This window comes from Lepus europaeus, chromosome 18 (genome assembly GCF_033115175.1).
Source record: "Lepus europaeus isolate LE1 chromosome 18, mLepTim1.pri, whole genome shotgun sequence".
Classification (NCBI taxonomy): domain Eukaryota; kingdom Metazoa; phylum Chordata; class Mammalia; order Lagomorpha; family Leporidae; genus Lepus; species Lepus europaeus.
Window position 1 is genome coordinate 72,074,330 of NC_084844.1, and position 20,172 is coordinate 72,094,501.

At 43.7% G+C, this 20,172-nt stretch overlaps 1 protein-coding gene across 2 annotated transcripts in view; it reads left to right on the forward strand.

Moving 5' to 3' along the window:
• The first annotated feature begins 289 nt into the window (after window positions 1–289).
• LOC133746593 (zinc finger protein 883-like) overlaps window positions 290–20,172 on the forward strand; it is a 59,144-nt gene continuing 39,261 nt past the window's right edge. The window contains exons 1-3 of one of the 2 annotated variants that reach the window (XM_062174764.1): window positions 296–378; window positions 10,778–10,857; window positions 16,788–16,917. The gene's annotated coding sequence lies outside the window, so the exon portion shown is untranslated. Of the gene's footprint in view, window positions 379–851; window positions 992–10,777; window positions 10,858–16,787; window positions 16,918–20,172 lie in introns of those variants that run through there. The other variant, XR_009864242.1, reaches the window with a different exon arrangement.

The window sequence follows — 20,172 nt, forward strand, 5'->3', positions numbered from 1 at the left end:
CTCACCTGGAGCGGCTTCTGCAGCTCATGGCGAACTCTGGAGGTCCCGAGAGCCCCGAGGAACACGGAGGCCACAGCGACCCCACCGGCCTCAGACCCCAAACCCGGCCTGCACTCCCGTCGCCTGGCAACAACCTCCACACGCCCACTGTGCCAGCGAGCGTGCTGATTGGCTACGGCTTTTGTGACACCCCTCACGCCCATTGGCTTTGCAGCTGTCCAATCAGGGGCCCTGGTGGTGGTGGCAGACAACTTCATCATCTCGCGAGATCCCTGTGTCCTAGTCGCGTCCAGACTACAGCGGGAAGAGCGTCCCTGCGGTGGCTTGGCCTTCTCCTCTCTGAGAAGAGGAAGCCCCGGACCTCGGGAGCGGGAAGTGGTGAGTGTGTGGGGCCAGGTTTCCCAGAAGGGGCCGTGGGCGGATGGATCCTGTCAGAACCAGCTACAGAGGGACCTGGACTTCCCCCACGTGAGCTCTTCCATCAGCGGACCCCACCGCTGAGGGCTGGGGCGGCTCCGGACATGGGCGACAGGCCCCGTCCCTGCTCCAGCGACCTCGGCTCCCTCCAGAGCCTCCCTCCCTCTGTGTGCGCGCAGTCCGCCTCTCCCCAGGTTGTGTGGAGAGGACGGAGGGAGATCGGGGATCGTGGACTGCGCTGTGGCCTTTTGTTGAAGTGAGGCCGGCTCCAGCCTTCAGGCCCTATTTGCCTGTCTTACCAGTTAGCTAAACGTGGGCTGGAACGCGTGCAATGTACTGCACACTGCTTTCCATTAGGTTCTCTAGTTATAGTAAATTCTCATTCTTCTTAGAAATTATGTAACATTTCACTAAGAATCACCTTTATAATCAAGGAAGGCCAAACACCCATATGGGTGCTCCAATCCACTGCACCCACGTGGAAGACACGGAGGAAGCTCCTCATTCCTGGCTTCGGATCGGCATAGCTCCAGCTGTTGCGGTCATCTGGGGCGTGAACCAGCGGATGGAAGACCTCTCTGACTGTATCTCTCTCTCTGTAACTCTTTCAAATAAGTAAAATAAATCTTAAAAAAAATATGTTGTTGATGCTAATTTGGCAACATTTCCCAAACACCAGAATTGTAAGCTCAAATTGCAGTGGAGTGGGTTCAAAGCCTGGGGCACAGTGTGCCCAGCCTGCTCTTTTTCCCTGGCGTCTTGCTAGGAAGGGGCTTGCTGTAGCCCCACACCTCCAGGGCGCATGGCCTTCGGGCCATGTGCTCTGGGCATCCTGGCCTAGATGCTCTTCCACGTGGCTGGTTCCTGGTGCTTGGTATGAACCCCTAATTACCTCTTTCTACTGAATAAAAGCTTAAAATGTACCATGCTGCCTCGTTTATCTGTGCCGGTATTTAGAATTTTTCTCTAAATATTAGGCAAGAACCCTCTTGGGCTTATTAATATTGGGGATTTAGTAATAAGCCCGTGGTAAAATTGTAAGGCACCCCAAATTCTGGTAGTACATGTGGCACCCCGGCTAGCATGTCTATGGAACTTTAAGGGGCCACATTTTAGTGTGAATTTTAGGGGGTCTTGTCCGATATCATATGGCAACCACGAAGGGATATAAAATATGTAATTTTTAAGGGATTTACAATTTTTAAGAAGGGACTAAGAATTTCTAAAACTAGGCAGCATGGTTGTGGTGAACTTACTGTGGCTTCTGACTCTATCTCTCTGCCTGCATCCTCTGTCTCCTCCATCTTGGTTGGTGCTTTCCTGCACGGCTCCAAAGCACCCGCCCTGGTGTGTTGCTTTCACGAACTTTGCTGGGGGAGGGGTGCGTCTTTTTCTCCTGCCCTGGTGCTGGTTGCGGGGCAGGTGGTCAAATGCCAGGCCTTTGGCCCCACGTTGCCCCAGGCTCAGCACCAGATCCAGGCGCCATATGCAGCTTTTCTGCGCTGGGGTCTCAAGGGTGGTTTCTGTGGAGCCCCCAGGGGGGCTTTGCCAGCCCAGTGGGGGCAAGCGCGATTTGCCCCAGCCCTTTAGAACATGGCCGACCCACGTGGCTTTCCCGCGCTGGGACTCCAAATGCAGTGACCTGCGGCAGCTCGGCGGGAATGCGTGTGGTTCGCGCTGGGCTCCTGGGGCTGCGCCCTACGTGGTGGTAGCATCCCAAGAGTGGGGGCTGCCCACCGCAGCTCATGGGAGCATGTGCAGCCCGCTGCAGCTCGCTCGGAGCAGGCACGGGTTCAGACTGGGTTCTCTGGGGTCCTGCCCACAGACGGCGACCCGCCGCAGCTCAGGGGAGCGAGCTCAGCCTGCTGCAGCTCCTTTGGAGCAGGCACGAGTTCAGGCCAGGTTCTCTGGGGCTGAGCCTGCCTGCAGGCCTCAGGCGACCTGCAGCCTGTGGGAGCGCAGGACCCCTGCCGAGCTCCATAAGGCCAATTTGGCCAGCAGCGGCTCGGCAGAGGCGCAAACTAGCTGTTTTGCTGGTAGTTTCAAGAAGGAAAGACGCTGATTGAGTTTCTTTGGCAGTTTTGGCTTTAAGGAATTTTTTTTCTTTCTCTTGTTCTTTGGTGATGTTGTTAGTGAAAGAGAGATTAGTGTGTTTCAAAGACAATTTACCTGCTTTCTAGGGCTAAGTCTTAACTAGTGTCAGTGGCTAAAAAGTTTGAAACTTCTCAGTCCAGGGCGGTAACAAGTAAGCTTTCAAATGCTAATTTCAAGTTGATGAATTGCTTTGGTTGCTTAAAAACGTGTGGTTCAGATGCTAATTTCAAACTGGAGAATTGATTTTGGTTGCTTAGAAACGTGTTGGCGTCAGGGAGGAGGAGTTTTAAACCTGGCTGATGCCCTACTTCCTGACAAAGTTTGGGAGTTCCGCCCCAATATGGCGGCCCACTATAGGAACTTCCGCCCTCACAGGAAGAAGGGCAATAGACTCCACCCCAAGATGGCGGCCCCCATGGCCCACCACGTGCTATATGCCTGGTTAATAGAGCCGTATCTTTTAAGCCATTTTATTATGATTTATAGTGTATTATACATATGATATATATATATATATATATGTATGTGTGTGTGTGCTGTATGCTTGGTTAATAGAGCCATATCTTTTAATCCATTTTATTATAGGATTTATAGTGGATGTATATATATATATATATGATATATATATATTCCGCATAAGTATGGGATGTATATATATGTGTGTGTCTGTGGCATGCCTGGTTAATAAATATTGTATTATATAATATATCTATAACATAGGTATATACATATATATATATGACATGCCCGGTTAATACAAATCATGATTTATACTGTATTGTATATATATTATATATATATATATATGTATATACAGTATGGGTGTGATATGTGTGCTAAGTCGTTTTTATTACATGATTTGTAGTGTATTTTATATGTATATATATGGCATATACATGCTACATGCATAGTTAATATAGTTACTACATGTATTCTATATTATATTTTGATTTATATTGTGTTGTGCATATATATGTGTAGTATGTATATACACATACTATTATAATTTATTGTATATGATATATGTGTATACAGCATAAGTGTAGTGTGTATCGGTAAATATATATTACATACATAGTTAATACAGTTAAATAATATTTATATTATGTTTTATACATATAGTATATGTATGACATATGTGTGGTATATATATATATATATATATACACTACATGCCTGGTTAGGTGTGGAGTGTATATGTATATACACATGCTACAATGGTTGGTTAATATTTATATTTAAATCATTATTGTGATTTATATTGTATATATATATATATATAGTACATATACAGCATAGGTGTAGTGGGTATAGGTATATACACAGGCTACTATGCTTGGTGGATGAAAATATATATTTTAAATCATGTTATGATTTAAATTGTAATAACTATAATATATAATACATATAGTAGAGGTGGAGTATCTAAAAATATGATTTATATTATATTGTGTGTATGTACATAGTATATATATCATGTGTAGTGTGTATACATATACACATGCTACATTCCTGGTTAATAATGATATGTAGTTCAAATTATGTATATATGTATATATATATATATATATATATATAATGTATATACACATGCTACATGCCTGGTCAATAGAGACATATTTCATATAATATTAGTAAGATTTACATTGTATTTTATATATATATAGTATATGCATAGTCTATGTGTGGGTATGTATGTACATAAATATATATACTACATGTAGTTAATAATATAGCTAGTTAATATTGCTATGTATTCTAGATCATATTATGATTTATATTGTGTTTTGCATATATATATAGCATGTGTAGTTTTGCATATATATATATAGCATGTTGCATGCCTGGTTAATAGAGCTATGCATTTCAAATCGTGATTTATATAGCACATGTGTAGGGTGTATCTGTGTATGTACATGCTATAATATAACTGCTGTATATGTATATAACCTACACATAACATGTATGTGTATGTTATATATATATATATCACTATAATTATATAACAACATTAAGTCATGTTATTATTCACTTCTTTTTGTTATTTTCATTCCTGAAGCAAAATTAGCATACTTAGCTCGTTTGTTATTTTCGTCCTCAGACGGTTATGCTCCTCGTTTGTTATTTTCGCTCTGAGGCGGTATTAGCATGGATAGGCGTTTGTTATTTTCGTCCTCAGACGGTTATCTTCCTCGTTTGTTATTTTCGCTCTGAGGCGGTACTAGCATGGATAGGCGTTTTGTTATTTTCGTCCTCAGACGGTTATCTTCCTCGTTTGTTTTTTTCGCTCTGAGGCGGTATTAGCATGGATAGGTGTTTGTTATTTTCGTCCTCAGACGGTTACCCTCCTTCGTTTGTTATTTCGCTCTGAGGCGGTATTAGCATGAATAGGCGTTTGTTATTTTCGTCCTCAGACGGTTATCTTCCTCGTTTGTTTTTTTCGCTCTGAGGCGGTATTAGCATGGATAGGCGTTTGTTATTTTCGTCCTCAGACGGTTATGCTCCTCGTTTGTTATTTTCGCTCTGAGGCGGTATTAGCATGGATAGGCGTTTGTTATTTTCGTCCTCAGACGGTTATCTTCCTCGTTTGTTATTTTCGCTCTGAGGCGGAACTAGCATGGATAGGCGTTTGTTATTTTCGTCCTCAGACGGTTATCTTCCTCGTTTGTTATTTTCGCTCTGAGGTGGTATTAGCATGGATAGGCGTTTGTTATTTTCGTCCTCAGACGGTTATGCTCCTCGTTTGTTATTTTCGCTCTGAGGCGGTATTAGCATGGATAGGCGTTTGTTATTTTCGTCCTCAGACGGTTATCCTCCTTCGTTTTTTTATTTTCGCTCTGAGGCGGTATTAGCATGGATAGGCGTTTGTTATTTTCGTCCTCAGACGGTTACCCTCCTTCGTTTGTTATTTTCGCTCTGAGGCGGTATTAGCATGGTTTGGCGTTTGTTATTTTCGTCCTCAGATGGTTATCTTCCTCGTTTGTTATTTTCGCTCTGAGGTGGTATTAGCATGGATAGGCGTTTGTTATTTTCGTCCTCAGACGGTTACTCTCCTCGTTTGTTATTTTCGCTCTGAGGCGGTATTAGCATGGATAGGCGTTTGTTATTTTCGTCCTCAGACGGTTATCTTCCTCGTTTGTTATTTTCGCTCTGAGGCGGAACTAGCATGGATAGGCGTTTGTTATTTTCGTCCTCAGACAGTTATCTTCCTTGTTTGTTATTTTCGCTCTGAGGTGGTATTAGCATGGATAGGCATTTGTTATTTTCGTCCTCAGACGGTTATGCTCCTCGTTTGTTATTTTCGCTCTGAGGCGGTATTAGCATGGATAGGCGTTTGTTATTTTCGTCCTCAGACGGTTATCCTCCTTCGTTTTTTTATTTTCGCTCTGAGGCGGTATTAGCATGGATAGGCGTTTGTTATTTTCGTCCTCAGACGGTTACTCTCCTCGTTTGTTATTTTCGCTCTGAGGCGGTACTAGCATGGATAGGCGTTTGTTATTTTCGTCCTCAGACGGTTATCTTCCTCGTTTGTTATTTTCGCTCTGAGGTGGTATTAGCATGGATAGGCGTTTGTTATTTTCGTCCTCAGACGTTATCCTCCTTCGTTTTTTTATTTTCGCTCTGAGGCAGTATTAGCATGGTTAGGCGTTTGTTATTTTCGTCCTCAGACGGTTATGCCCCTCGTTTGTTATTTTCGCTCTGAGGCGGTATTAGCATGGATAGGCGTTTGTTATTTTCGTCCTCAGACGGTTATCCTCCTTCGTTTTTTTATTTTCGCTCTGAGGCAGTATTAGCATGGTTAGGCGTTTGTTATTTTCGTCCTCAGACGGTTATCTTCCTTGTTTGTTATTTTCGCTCTGAGGCGGTATTAGCATGGATAGGCGTTTGTTATTTTCGTCCTCAGACGGTTATCCTCCTTCGTTTTTTTATTTTCGTTCTGAGGCGGTATTAGCATGGTTTGGCGTTTGTTATTTTTGCTTCAGGACGCCTTTTTTTAACCTGTTTTTTTCTTTTTTTAATTTTTTTGTTTCTGAGCAAGGATTATAACAGTCTGAAATGACATTCTCAGACTGAGTGGTTTATATATCCTTGGTATGATTTATACACTAGACCCCATAACAGGCATAGCAGCACTAAAATGTCAGATCACTGGTTAAAGTAAATGATCAAAAATAAAAATAGGCCAAAGCTTAGCCCTATTTACCTTTTATCTCCCCAGGTTACAAAGTAGTTTAACTATAGGCAGCTCTACATGTGCTCATTTGGAGACTCCCTAGAAGATCTACACTTAATAATTGGGAGTCCCTTCAACTAAATCTGATTAAGAAATTATAGCTAATACAATATATCCATGTAAAATACTTAAAAATAATTAAGCTCGTAAAGAGCTGTGTCTGTTTTTATTTTCTCAGGTCCTGTAAAGTGGTATAGCTCTGCATGCACTCTTATGGAGTTACTTCGAAGGGTACAGTTTAAAATTTGCTATAAAATTACAAATCCCCTTGGGCTAGATGGTAATGTTAACATCTTAAGTTTTAAGGCAATCATATAGGTGGGATTAAGTGTTAGAGTGATCATGTCAATAGGATTAAGTGTTTATTATTAATAATAATAAATTTAAAAGGAATAAATGCTCCAACATGGGAAGGAGTCCATACAGCAGACTCATAGAATGGCAATCGCCTTAAGTACCACTCAGTGACTTCAAGATCAGCCCTAAAGGCATTCTGGTCTGGCTGGAAAGCCCACAAGAGAATTTCAGGTGTGGAATGCCAGGAGACTTGTGCAGAAGGTCTGTACGTGGAGAACCTCCTTGGGTGAGATCCCAGTGGAGAAGAGTGGCCATTGAAAGATAAACTTTTTTCTGGAGGGAGGAGAAAACTTTCATTTGCTTATGACCTTGTCTGAATACTGATGGAGTTTGCGGAACTCAGAAGGCTTCCATGTCCTAGGCAGCTCATGTCAAGAACCTTGGGTGATCACTGATGTCACACATAAGAATGTTAATTGTTAAATTAACAACAGGAGTCACTGTGTACTAACTTCCCATGTAGGATCTCTGTTCTCAAAAAAACTACAGTATTAACTTTAATGACAAAACTTAATTCCAAAGGTTTACTTTGCTCTATTGTGTGATAGTATGCATCGTAAGTTCTAGTCATGTCTAAGTGTCAGACTCCATTAACTGTGTTTTTAGGTATTTAAGGTTTAGTAAGTGCCTCAAATGTAAAATCTTACATATGTGTTTCTCTGTAAAATTACTATCTAATATGTTTTAACATAGGGTCAGATATTTAAAGGTAGTTGAGGAGATTTCTGAGAATGGCAAAGTTCTATGGACTTCGGATTCCAAGATTTGGATTCCAGGCTTCTGTGTATAGCTTTAAAGATGCCCTGATACAGTACATACTGAAAAGGGTAGCTACAAAAGTTGTTCCAGAGAACTAAGGAGCTTCTAAATAAAAGCTCCAGTATTGGGAATTGCTGATGACAGGATTCTATGGAACTTGGATTCTAGGATTTGGATTCCGAACCTTTGTATACAGCTTTAAAAAGGCCCTGATGCAGACTCTGTACTGAAAAGGGTAGCTACAAGAGTTATGGATTCCAGGATCTGGATTCTAAGCCTTGTGTTTGCTTAAAAGCCTCTGAAACAGACACTGTGCTGGACAGGGGAGCTGCAAAGGTGTTCCAAGGAATCAAGGAGTTTTTAACAAAAACTCCAACATTAGAAATTCCTGAGCAAGCCATTCATATGAAGATCCTCTTCAGATCAGTTTCAGCTTAAATAAAAGGGACCTGACCAGGTGCTAGTGAACATGACTACTTCTGTAAAATTAGAACTAAACTTCTACCTCTTAAGTCTTCACAGGTGTATACAAAAGACATTCCTGACTATTCCTATAAGCCAATCAAAAACCTTAGAACTCGACTTCTGGGAGTAACTGACTATGCAGGGACACAGACCTTGGCAATGATTGAGACTGCTCCAACCCACAGAGCAAATTTGTTAGTTAGGATAGACAGAGACTTACAGACACTGGATAGGCAGGGACTGTACTACACCCCTCATGAACAGGAAGCAATCACAGAAGAAATGAGTTGACGGCAATCAACTCCCCTTAGGACTAAGGGGATGGAGTCTCTGAGGGGGGAATGAAGTAGGCAGGTGAACTCTAGTAGGCCAGACCTACGAGATGGGACCCTGGAAAATCCAGATGCCGAATGGTTTACTGATGGCAGCAGCTATATGAAGGAAGGAGTTAGAAAGGCAGACTATGCCATAGTGGATTTTACTCAGACATTAGAAGCCCAAGCACTACCACACAATACTTCAGCCCAAAAGGCGGAGCTTATTGCATTGACTAAGACTTTACAACTGGGAAAAGGTCAGCAAGTTAATATAAATAGATAGATAGGTAGATTCCAGATATGCTTTCCTTGTGCTACATGCACACACAGCCATCTGGAAAGAGAGGGGCTTACTGACCCCTGTTAAATATGGAAAAGAGATACTGGCTCTACTTCAGGCAGTACTGGAGCTTTTAGAGGTGGCTGTCATCCACTGCAAGGGACATCAGAAGGGAGATAATTATGTTAACCAGGGAAATGCATGAGCAGATAGAACAGCTATGCAGGAAAATTTGGAAAGGGCCCTTATACCTCAATCTGTGGAAGTCATTAAGGAACTGCACTATATGGAGCCGGAGTTGAATGGGCCCAACAGCAAGGCTATACTAAAAATGCAAATGGATGGTGGATGCTAAATCATAATTATGCTACCAATGGTCACTCAATGGAAAATTATAAAGTAGATACACAACTCTACCCACTTGGGAAGAGATACCTTAGTACAATTGGTCTCCCGAGCTTTTGGAGGAAAGGGACTAAATACAGTCATAAAGGAAATGACTCTCTCTTGGCCACTGTGTTTACAGAATAACCCTCCCCATGTAAGGCCACCTCCCCTGTTGACTCCTGTGCAGAGGAAGGGAACAGACAGGTGTAGATTGGCAGGTTGATTTTACCAATATGCTCCCAATTAGTAATTATAGGTACCTCCTAGTCTTTATTGTTACTCTTACAGGATGGATGGAGGCCTTTTCAACCCGAATGGAGAAAGCACACAAGGTGCTTAAAGCCATGTTAAAAGACATCGTGCCATGCTTTGGACTCCCACGGTCACTCCAGAGTTACAATGGAACCCGGCAACTTCTGAAAATAATGATGACCATGCAGGAGACAGTGAGAATGGCGGTGACTGAAGGAGATCCAGCTCGTGAAGTGAACTCATTAGATGAGATAGGCAGAGACTCCCAGACCGAGAACAGGCAGGGTCTGCGCCCCTAATCAGCAGGAAGTAGCTACAGAAGATGGAGACTCAACGCCCATCAACATCCCCTTAAGATTAAGGTCTGGAGTCTCTGAGGGGGGAATGAAGTAGGCAGGCATACAGGTTGGATTTGTGAACTGGAAGACCACGCCCCTGTGTGACCTCATGCTCCTACCTGATGCCTTGGCCACGCCCTTGTGTGGCTTCATTCCCCTACCTGGCCTTACCGGGGTGCCCACCAGCCAATCAGGTTAATTGACCACTCCCCTTTGGAGTGGGTTAAAAGCCTGGGGCACAGTGTGCCCAGCCTGCTCTTTTTCCCTGGCGTCTTGCTAGGAAGGGGCTTGCTGTAGCCCCACACCTCCAGGGCGCATGGCCTTCGGGCCATGTGCTCTGGGCATCCTGGCCTAGATGCTCTTCCACGTGGCTGGTTCCTGGTGCTTGGTATGAACCCCTAATTACCTCTTTCTACTGAATAAAAGCTTAAAATGTACCATGCTGCCTCGTTTATCTGTGCCGGTATTTAGAATTTTTCTCTAAATATTAGGCAAGAACCCTCTTGGGCTTATTAATATTGGGGATTTAGTAATAAGCCCGTGGTAAAATTGTAAGGCACCCCAAATTCTGGTAGTACATGTGGCACCCCGGCTAGCATGTCTATGGAACTTTAAGGGGCCACATTTTAGTGTGAATTTTAGGGGGTCTTGTCCGATATCAAGGGCTCTAGGTATAGACTTATAAAACAAAATCTTGAAATCTGGTGCCTCTTTTTTTAGACAAAAGACTAGGGAAAAAATGATATCAGTTGTATATGGGGAAGATAAGTACTTTTAGGGGAACTAAATGATGGCTTCTGTGCTCCTATGGAAGGTGGGAGTGTCAGAAATATGGCATTGATCACATATTTCCCTTTCTAAAACATCTTCCCTACAGGTCCAGAAACTGCTCAGGTGTGGATGTAGGTGGTTGAGCAACAGGCAGTCCTGCCTTCTTGATTCCCCATAAAGATACAGGTACAGTTCATTTTCATGTTTGCAGTGCTTAAGAGTTTCAGGGCATACAGTGCATGATCTTGATTTTGAATGTTTTCTGTGTTTCTGCTTAATGTCATGTGAAAAGTTTTTGAAGTTCCCTTTTTATTTGGTGTTAACATTTCAGCCACTTAAATCGGGTTTGCTGTTATTTCTACACGAAAGCTTCATTACCAAGTGTAATACATTCAGAACACTTTCCCCAGGCCTTTTGTTTCCTGCTAACATCTTGGGTCCTGTAAAATCTTTTGGGTTCTAGACTCTGGGTGTGTAAATTCTGTTAGCTCTGAACTGTTCTTTGTGAAATGTCAATCATATCTGCTAGGTGCAATGCCAAGGAAATATTCTTAGAGTAGAAAAATGCTCTTCTCATTTGCTATTGTCCTTCTGGATGGGATGGAGGGTGGATGACTGGAGCTGCAGGAACCATTTTGTACCATGAGGGGATATTATGGATAAGGCAACAAGGCAAATGAGCCTCTCCTGGAATGAATATCTTTGAATCCTTAAATGTGAGAGAAGTGTTAAGCTACAGGTGGTTTTATTTTTTTAGACATTATTTATTTAAAAGGCAGAGTTATAGAGAAAGAAAAGTCAGAGAGAGGTATCCTCCATCTGCTGGTTCACTCCTCAAATAGCTGCAGCCACTAGGACTTAGGCTGAAACCGTGAGCTAGCAGCTTCATCCAGGCCTCCCACCTGGGTGCAGGGACCTGAGTACTTGGATTCTGCACTGCTTTCCCAGGTGTATTAGCAGGGAGCTCCAGCAGAAGTGGAGCAGCCAAGACTAGAACTGGCACCCTATGGGATGCCAGTCATAGGCTGTGATTTAACCCACTATACCACAATGCTGGCCCCTAAGCTACACTTTTAAATATTTACTTTGTGTGCCACTCATAGCTGGAATAAACTATAATACACGTGAGTCATTTCATTTCTTTGATACTGACAATAACCCTCTAAACAAGCACTGTGATACTCTCCATGGGCAGGTGAGAAAGTGGAGCCATAGAATCTAAACACCTTTCTCAGGGCCACACAGCTGAGTGGGAAAACTGAGGTTCCTGCACTCCTTTTTAGGCACTACAGTACCTTCCTCAAATGGAAGATGAATCAAACAGAAGAAATCCTGGTGGCTTTGTCCTCAGTTAGGACACCTCATACTAAGACAAAATTGTGAGTCCAACTCTTTAGTGGCCCATTAGGTGACCGTGGATAGTTTAGTTTAAAATCCTTCTCCCAGACATCTTGTAGAGAGTACATGGTGTTTTCACTGGGATGTTTTTAGTTCAGGTCACTAAGAGCCCATCTCCAACCAGCTTGAACAATGAGGAGAGCCAGACACAGTGGTCCTGGGCTTGATAAATTCAATGGCTGAGTGACGTCAGTGAGAACACGGGTTCTTTTCACCTCTGCTCTGTGACTCACAGCACTACCATTATCTGAAGTTGATTCTCTTTGTGGCAAAAGGAATTAGGCTTGGAGCAAGCAATTGAGATTATCCACACTCTTATTTATGGGTAATAGAAAGAGAATGGAATTCCTTGTCTTTCTTTAAAAACTGAGGTGGGGGTGTGCTTGGCCCTGTGGTTAAGACGGCTCTTGAGAAACTTTCATCCCAAATTAAAGTGCCTGGTACAAGTCTTGGCACACTTGCAATTCCAACTTCCTGCTAATGTGCAACCTGGGAGGCACAGGTGATGGCTTATGTAGTTGGGTCCCTGCCAACCATGTGGGGAGACCAAATTGAGTTCTCTGATCCCACCCTCAGTGTGGCGCAGCCCTAAATATTTCAGGCCTTTGGAGAGTGAAATGGCAGATAGAAGATCTCTTTCTGTGTCTCAAATAAATAAACATATAAATATGTAAATAAATAAATAATATCAAAGTAGAGGGTGTTATGGTACAGTGGGTTAAGCTGCCACTTGGAATGCCCACAGCCAATATTGGAGGACCTAAAATCAGGTCCCACCTCTGCTTCCAGTTGAGCTTCTTGCTAATGCACCTGGGAAGCAATGGTGATAACCTAAGTGTGTGAACTCCTGACATCCATGTCGGGGAACAGGACGGAGTTCCTAGCTTCAGCCTGGCCCAGCCCTGGCTTTGCAGACATTTGGGGAGTGAGCCAGTGATTGGAAGTGCTCTTTAATACATAAATCTTTTAAAACTCTAGGTAGGATTTTCTCACCAATCACCTCCTGTCCAACAGCAAAGTTTGGAGGTATCATCAGAGGTATCATCTGAAGTGGGACATTAATAGACAAATGACCATCAAGGCCAGGGGAGTGGGTGCAGACAGCACTGTAATGTTTTAAGAGGAATACTCCCTCTGGACCAACTACTCAGAGATCTTTCCTGCAACCCTCCCTCCCTGCCCCAAGACACTGCTTTCAGAGCTGTCTGTGGCAACAGAGAAGAGGTGATCTGGAGAGTGGTCACTGAGGAGAGAGGAAGGGCGGGGAACCCCAGGGTCCCCTTTCTCCTGGTCTGGAGCCCCTTCTCCTATGTCACAGCTCTGCAGCAGAGCATGCCTGTCACCTCCCTCAGCCTGTGACACAATCTATTAGCATTGCCCATGGTTACGTTAGACTTGGGGACCACAGTGTGCTGTCCACTATGTCAACTTGAACTTCTAGGTTGGGGCTGGCACTGTGGAGTCATGGATAAAGCCACTGCCTGCAGTGCCGGCATCCCATATGGGTGCCAGTTCTAGTCCTGGCTGTTCCACTTGCAATCCAGCTTTCTGCTATGGCCTGGGAAAGCAGTAGAAGATGGTCTAAGTCCTTGGGCCCCTGGACCCGTGTGGGAAGACCCAGAGGAAGCTTCTGACTCCTGGCTTCAGATTGGCACAGCTCCAGCCCTTGTGACCAATTGGGGAGTGAAAGAGCAGATGGAAGGCCTTTCCTTCTCCCTCTCTCCCTCTCCCTCTCCCTGCCTTTCCTTCTCTCTCTGTGTAACTCTTTAAAAGAAATAAATAAATCTTAAAAAAAACTAGTTTTTCCATGAAGGTGACACCTGAGTGTGTCCCTCCCAGGCAGCAAGGTTGGGAAGAGCTTGTCAGCTAGAAAGACCAGGGAGGTGAGACCAGAGAGCTGCTAGCTGGTGAGAGCCTTATGACCTGACCTGTGTTTGGGAGGGGGGTGTAGCCTGTCCCCATTCCCTCCATCTGAGTGGGCACTGTTCCCCCAGCACAGTTCTAGAGGAAGTTGCTGTGTTTAGCTCCTGGCCCAATCACTGCTGTGTGGAAGGATTCACCAATTAAGCCTCTGCAGTGTGTATGGGAAGGGTTATGGGAAGGGCTTTGCTGTCCCCATTAAAGTGCAGTAATGGAGAAACTGTCCCCAGGCACTGCCAGGTGAGCTCCACACCAGCTCTGCCCTCTCCCAGGGATTCAGCCTCCCAAGATGCACCACATCCATAGGCCCCTCCAACTCTTCCTTTCTGTGGGGAGAGGGTGGGTGGCAGATGGCTGCAGGCCCTGCCTGTTGTCTAAGGGGAAGTAATGGCAGAGGACCAAAAGGACCATTCCCAGGAACACCAGGGTTCTGTGCCTGTTCCTATTACTATGCTACTCAGGCAGTTTTCTTCTGGTTCCATTTGTGAACCATGTGTCTGTCATTTAGAGACTGGGAGTCTGTATCAGCTTCATAACACTTTGCCCAGGGCTCACTGGTTCAGGTGCTCTGCATTCTCCCACAGCCTCCATGCTGCCCCAGGGAGTCCTGCCCACATTATTTTGATAAGTACATCTCTAAAGCCATTTAAAGTAATTTGTGTTTAGAAATGAAACGAGGTCATCATTACTGGCTGACTAGATGGCTATTTAAATGACTAACTTTACCTTGACTTAATTACTGATCTCCCAGTTGGAAGTTAATACATAATTATTTTAAGTTTTTTTTTTAAAGATTATTTTATTTGAAAGGCAGAGTTACAGAGAAGCAGAGAGAAAGAGACAGGTCTTCCATCCACTAGCTCACTTCCTAAATGGTCACAATGGTCAGAGCTGGGCTGATCCAAAGCTAGGAGCCAAGAGCTTTTCCCAGGCCTCCCATTTGGGTGCAGTGGCCCATGGTCTTGGACCATCCTCTACTGCCTTCCTAGGCCTCAGCAGAGAGCTGGATTGGAAGCAGAGCAGCTGGGTCTCAAACCATTACCTACATGAGATGGTGGCACTGCTGGCCTTACTTACCCTCTATGTCACAGTACCAGTCCCAATATGTAATTTTTAAACCAACACTATCTATTAAACTCTAAAACACCGCTGCCTGTGTTCTACATAAAACTCCCTTAAGTGGCCTCTCCACACTACTACTTTACCATGGCATCCCTGATACCAGCATTTCTTGCACCTGAATTAGCATTTCTCCTGAATAAGTAACTGTGCACCTGTATTGCAAGAGGTCTTTTAAGTGCACAAGAATGTTTTTTAAAGATTTATTTATTTGAAAGTCACAGTTACAAAGAGATTTCCATTTGCTGATTCAGTCCCCAAATGGCCAAGCTGAAGCCAGGAGCTTCTTCTGAGTTTCCCACATGGTATAGGGGCCCAAGCATTTGGACCATCTTCCACTGCTTTCCCAGGCACATTAACAGGGAGCTGGATCAAAAGTGGAGCCAGGACTCAAACTGCTACCCATATAGGATGCTGGCACTGCAAAAGGTGGCTTAACCCTCAAGAATTTATTTTGAATGACCATCTTTGTGACACAGCAGGGTAAGCTGCCACATGTGAGGCCAACATCCCTTATTTGAGTGCGAGTTGCAGTCCTGGATGTTTTGCTTCCTACTAATGCTCCTGGCAGAAGAGCTCCTACCACCCCTGTGGGAGACTCATATGGACTTCTGGTTCCCATCTTCAGCCTGGGCCAGTCCTGGCTCTTGTGGTCATTTTGGGAGAACCGGAAAATGAAAGATCTATATCTCCCCTTTCCACCCCCCTATAACTGTCTTTCATAAAAATAAACAAAGTTAATTTTCCACCTGTGGCATTGGCATCCCACATGGGTACCAGTTCTAGTCCCAGCTGCCCCTCTTCCATTCCAGTTCTCTGCTATGGCCTGGAAAAGCAATAGAAAACGGCCCAAGTGCTTGGGCCCTAGCACCCACATGAGAAACTGGGAAGAAGCACCTGGCTCCTGGCTTTGGTTCAGCACAGCTCCAGCTGTTGCGGCCATCTGGGGAGTGAAACAGCAGAAGGAAGACCTTTCTCTCTGTCTCTCTCTCACTCTTTGTAACTCTACCTCTTAAATAAATAAAAATTAAAAATAAATGGATTTTCTTTAAAAATTTTTTTTGAAATCCATGTACCATTTTTGTATAATAGACATTTTCCATGAACTTTTTGAAGACCGTTCACATGCATAGATTTCAAAATTTGTTGCATAAAATAAGATTATCTTTTAATTCCATTTTCCACAAACTTTTGAAACTCTCTCATATTTGCTTTTATTTCTATTTTTCTATAAACAGTATATATATTTGATTTTATTTCTTGCAAAACATGGATTGCATTTCCTTCCTCATGCTTTCATTCCAGTTTTAGTTTCCTCTTTTCTGCACTCGTAATCTGTCTTGCAATTTCTTCTCATCTCAGTCTATCCTATGTGAGGTTATCAGATCAGACTCCTTGGAGAACAGTTTTCATCCTGTTACTCTCTTGTACAAAAGTGGTTAAAAAAATATCATCATACTTAAGAATGAGGTATGCCTCCTAAGTAGTGGTTTATCCTGCTGCACCACAGTGCTCATCCCTGACATTTTATTTGCTATTTCCCTGGCATTTTGAATTGTTTTACCTAAATTCATTTGTTGGAGCCAGTGTTGTGATGCATTAGGATAATCTGTTGCCAATGATGTTGGCACACCATATGGGCACTTATTTACAGCTCAGCTGTTCTACTTCCCATCCAGTTCTCTGCAGTGCATCTGAGAAGCAGCAGACAACCCAATTTCTTGAGTCCCTGCCACCATGAGGGAGACTTGGATGGAGTTCCAGATCCGAGCTTTGATCTGACCCAGTCCCAGCCATTGTGACCATTTGGTGAGTGAATCTGCAGATGGGAGATCTCTCCCTCTCCCTCCCTGTCTCTCTTTCTTTATAACTCTGTTTTCCAAATAAATAAACAAATCTTTTTAACATATTTGTTTTTCAACCTTTTTTCTCCCTACCTTCTAGCATACTCCTTTGGTACTGCTGCTCTCTGTGGACTCATCCTCCTCAGCCTCTGACTAGAGCACAGCCACTCTCCAGTGCTGACATCCTCTGACACACATTTCACTCTGCTGTTCTCTCTAAACTGTAGACTCTGCTTGGGCAACCCAACTAACTCTCATGCATAGAACACACACCTGAGGACTCCAGAGCCTTAGACTTCAGGTCTGAACTAACTTTCATTTTCAGATGACTGGTGAAAAAACAAGTCTGGAAGCCAGGGTGTAGCCTTGTGGTTTAGATGCCTGTATCCCACATTGGAGTTTCTGGGTTTGATTCCCAGTTCCAGCCCCTGACTCCAACTCCCTGGAAATGCAAACCCTGAGAGCTAGCAAGTGATGGCTCAGATGATGGGGTTCCCTGCTCCTGGGCCAGCCCTGGTCACTGTGGACATTTGAGCAGTGAACTAGAGGGTGAATACCACTTCTCTGACTACTTGTTTGTCTCTTTGCATCTCCAATTAAAAAACAAAACAAAAAAGGATGTCTATATCTTTCATTAAAATAAATTCCTCAATGGCTAAAAATAGTTTCATTGTTAAAGTTAGCAAAAAATAATGCTTCTTGGTTGTAAATGATATTAGAATAATTTACAACTGTAAATCAGACTTCCATAGTGGATAAGGAAGAGAAAGATGAGAGCAATAATTTTTACTTCTGGCTTTGGTGCTTCTTTGTCATGTAACCTTGGAAAATTCATTTAAACTCCGGGAGCCCAAGTTGAGTGTCTTTAAAATTGCAGGCTCATCTAGTTGAGGCAAGTGGCATAAAGCTGAGACCCTTCCTTGTTTCTGTACCGAAAGAGCTAAGTGACATTAGCAAGTCATTGTACCCATCTGGTTCTTCCTCCACTGTGAAATAAGATTGTCTTTATATTTACAGGATTTATTCTACACAGTACTAGGTTGTGGTAAGGTTTGCATGACTGTCAGGTCTTCTACAACTCTACTGTATTATTAGCAGTTGACACTGAAGATGAAATGCTAAACAACATAGAACTGCTAGGACTGGGGCCCCCACTGTGGCAATGTAGTTAACACCCTGGCCTGAACTGCTAGCATCCCATATGAGTGCCGGTTCAAGACCTGGCTGCTCCACTTCCAATCCAGCTCTCTGCTATGGCCTGGGAAAGCAGTAGAAGATGGTCCAAGTCCTTGGGCCCTGCACCTGCATGGGAGACCAGGAGGAAGCACCCAGCTCCTGGCTTTGGATTGGCATAGCGCCGGCCATAGCAGCCATTTGGTGGGTGAACCAATGGAAGGAAGATCTTTCTCTCTGTCTCTCTCACTGTCTACCTCTGCCTGTCAAAAAAAAAAAAAGAATCAATATAGTTATTAAAATTCTTAATTATAATCACTGAGTATTGGTAATTACTTTTTAAAAAGATTTTATGTTAATTTGGCAGGTAGAGTTAGAGAAAGAGAAAGGTCTTCCTTCCATTGGTTCACTCCCCAAATGGCCACAATGGCTGGAGCTGCACTGATCCAAAGCCAGAAGCCAGGTGCTTCTTCCTGGTCTCCCATGCGGATGCAGGGGCCCAAGCACTTGGGCCATCCTCCACTGCCCTCCTAGGCCACAGCAGAGAGCTGGACCAGAATAGGAGCAACCAGGACTAGAACCTGGCACCCATATGGGATGCCAGCACTGCAGGTAGAGGATTAACCTGTGTATCGCAGTCCCCACCTCAGTAGTGTAATTACTGATAGTATACTCCTAGTATTGTATATTTTAGTTTACACAATACTTAAATTAGATAAAAATATAGGTAGTGATAGTTATTGCTTCTCTTACTTTTACTGGATTGGATCATAGCACATGTCAATAAACCTTATTTTTTTAAAGGTTTATTTTTTAAGGAGTTACAGAGAGACATACATCAAGAGATATTCCATCTGCTGGTTTACTCCCAAGTGCCTGCAAAAAGCTAGAGCTGGGCTGATCCAAAGCCAGGAGCTTCTTTCAGGTCTCCCACATGGATTCAGGAGCCAAGTATTTGGGCCATCTTCTGCTTTCCAAGGCACATTAGCAGGGAGCTAGATTAGAAGCGGAGCAGCTAGGACATGCACCAGTACCCATATGGGATGCCAGCACTGCAGGTGGTGACTTTACCCAATATGCCATGGCACCAGCTTCAGCCTTTTCAATTTAATACTTAGAGATTCTGCACTGTTCAACATCCTGGCTTTGGCTTGGCCCAGCCTCCACTGTCGTGGACATTTTGGGAGTGAACCAGAGGTTGAAAGATCTCTCTTCTTCTGCCTCTCTGCCTTTCAAATAAATGAGTCTTTGAAATATATACATATATGGGTCCCACACTGTAGCACAGTGGGTAAAGCCACTGCCATATAGGCACTGATTCAAGTCCTGGCTGATCCACTTCAATCCAGCTCCCTGCTAATGTGCCTGGGAAAGCATCAGAGGACTGCCCAAGTGCTTGAGCCCCTGCATTCCTGTGGGAGACCTGAAAGAAGCTCCTGGCTCCTGGCTTTGGATCGGCTCAGCTCAGGCCATTGTGATCATTTGGGGAGTGAACCAATAGATGGAAGGTCTGTCTCTACACCCTCTCTGTAACTCTGCCTTTCAAATAAATGTTATAAAAATGAGGGAGAAAAGTGCACTTCTGTTGCTTTCCTCATTACCTAAAGTAACATAATCAAAATCTGTTAGGCAAGTGAAGGCAAATGAATAAGGGAAATTCTGAGATGTATGTTGACCACGAAGAGAACAGTTTCCATGTATGTCTTCTGGAAGCCCATGTGAGTTGGAACCAAAGAAAAGAGGACAAAAAGGGGGAGGCCCATATTCCCCATTTGTCTTCTTCCTTCATTGGTGCAGTGGAGAGTTGAGTAATGTAACATTGGTGTTTGTCTCCATACAGTTCACTTCTATTTAGTTGTTTCTCAATCCTCAAAAAGGGATTTAGGTCAATGTTCTATTCTCATCAAAGACCCTGTTGTTTAATAAAAGATTCTGTTAGTAATTTTTACCCTGGGTAAAATTTTTTACCCTGGGTGGGTCTAAGGATGTGCTGTGACTTAGGTTTAGAAAAGAGCATCTTCCTTGCCACCCTCTTCTCAGCTCTGGG